Here is a 1,857-nt window from a genome sequence, read left to right as displayed (position 1 = left end):
CCCCTACTTGACTCCAAGATCTCCCAACTTACCAATATCCACTGAGCTCCCAGCATGAGCTGCCTACCTGGTCACCATCTTGGCCTTCACCCTGAAAACAAGATCTTCAACATACCTATATACCAATGTTTACAGTAGTATTATTTATAAAAATAGTTATTCAAAGCAGTATTTATCAACAGACCTTTTTTGCATGCTACACCAATTTAACATTGTAAAAAACTTCAATTTCTTCAACTTTGGTATTTGTATTTGGAGTGTAAATTTGAGTAATGGTAGTATTGATTAATCTTCCCTATAATATGTCAAGTTCCTGGAAGGTGCTCAAAGCACCATTTCACATGTAAAATGGAAGAGTGCAGAATTTTCATGGAAGGTTTAAAAAGATGGAAACACCATCTTTGGAAATGTATAGACCTGAATGGAAGCTATGTTGAGATATGATGAATAGCTTGATATTTTGATATGCCATATATACTTGTGTGTAAGTCGAATATGTTCAGCACATTTTTAATGCAGTTTTTATGGTAAAATTAGGTGCCTTGACTGATATTCAGGTCAGCTTATACTTGAGTGTATGCAATATTTGCTTTATAATGGTAAATGTTAGGCTGGATTCGCTAGAGAAGCAAAACCAATGATTGGTATGTATACATATATCACTGGTAAGAGGTGGGTAAGTCCAGTCTGATTTCAAGTGTGTGGGTCAGATGTTAAGCTCAAGGTTTCTTCTGACTCAGGTAGCTTTGGGGTCTGATGAACCTAGAATCAGCAATAACACCACTGGCTGCATCACTGGTCCAAGGTGTGTAGAACAGTTTTATGACTTGTGAGGTGATTCAAAATAAGGTCTTTAGATCGAATGGCAAAATTCTAATGATTTCTAGGATTGGTAGGCAATTTGGCAGGCAGGCTGTTGACTCAAGTCCACAGAAGCAGAGGTTGATGAATCAGATAGAGGATACAGACATAACAAAAAGCAAGCAAGCTTTCCACAGTGGCTATTTAAATAGGTCATAGGCCACACCCTCATTGAAACCTCCTTTCTATTGTATAATGGCTGTGATATGAGTAAATAGGTTGCACACCACTCTAATTTTAAAATTGCTTAGCTGAGCACAGCAAATACCACAATGAAGATAATTACATTATATTAGGTCACATCAAGGGGGATTATTAGGACTCAACTGCCAAACTATTGAGATTTCTAGTCAAGCTAACTGAATACAAAATCCAAGTATCACAAAATTTTATGTGTTTGCACTTGGTATCTTTTAAAAAAAATTACTCATATATATTGATTGATTTCATGGAAATGCACCTTTGTCAAATTCTATTCATTTTAATTACGAATTAGTTAGAGAAATAGAACAATTCTGATATTTTTATGCTTAATATGCTAAAAGTAGGAAACAAGTATTTTTGTATTTTAATTTCTTATGGAAAAGAAAAGAATTTGAGTGGTAACTCACCTGGGAACAACAAAGATTCTATTAAGCTAGAGCTCATGTAGATAATCAGACTTAAATGATTGGAATTTATTTATTCAGCTCTCTTAATAAAAAGTCCTGATACCCTAGAGAGTAAGTTTTATTTTTCATCTCAAATTAAAACAAATATTGTTTGAACATTTCCAATGGTTTACTTTCATTATACTTAATATAAGGTTTATTTCTTTTTTAAAAATCATTGTATTAGGGGCTCATACAACTCTTATCACAATCCATACATACATCAATTTTGTAAAGCACATTTGTACATTCATTGCCTTCATCATTCTCAAAACATTTCCTCTCCACTTAAGCCCCCGGCATTGGGTCCTCATTTTTCCCCTCCCTCCCCGCTACCCCCTCCCTC

The sequence above is a fragment of the Echinops telfairi genome, unplaced genomic scaffold (assembly GCF_000313985.2).
Source record: "Echinops telfairi isolate 266 unplaced genomic scaffold, ASM31398v2 ScPeMD7_44;HRSCAF=162, whole genome shotgun sequence".
Taxonomy (NCBI): Eukaryota; Metazoa; Chordata; class Mammalia; order Afrosoricida; family Tenrecidae; genus Echinops; species Echinops telfairi.
The sequence above is the reverse complement of the archived record's forward strand: the minus strand, read 5'-3'. Positions refer to the sequence as shown.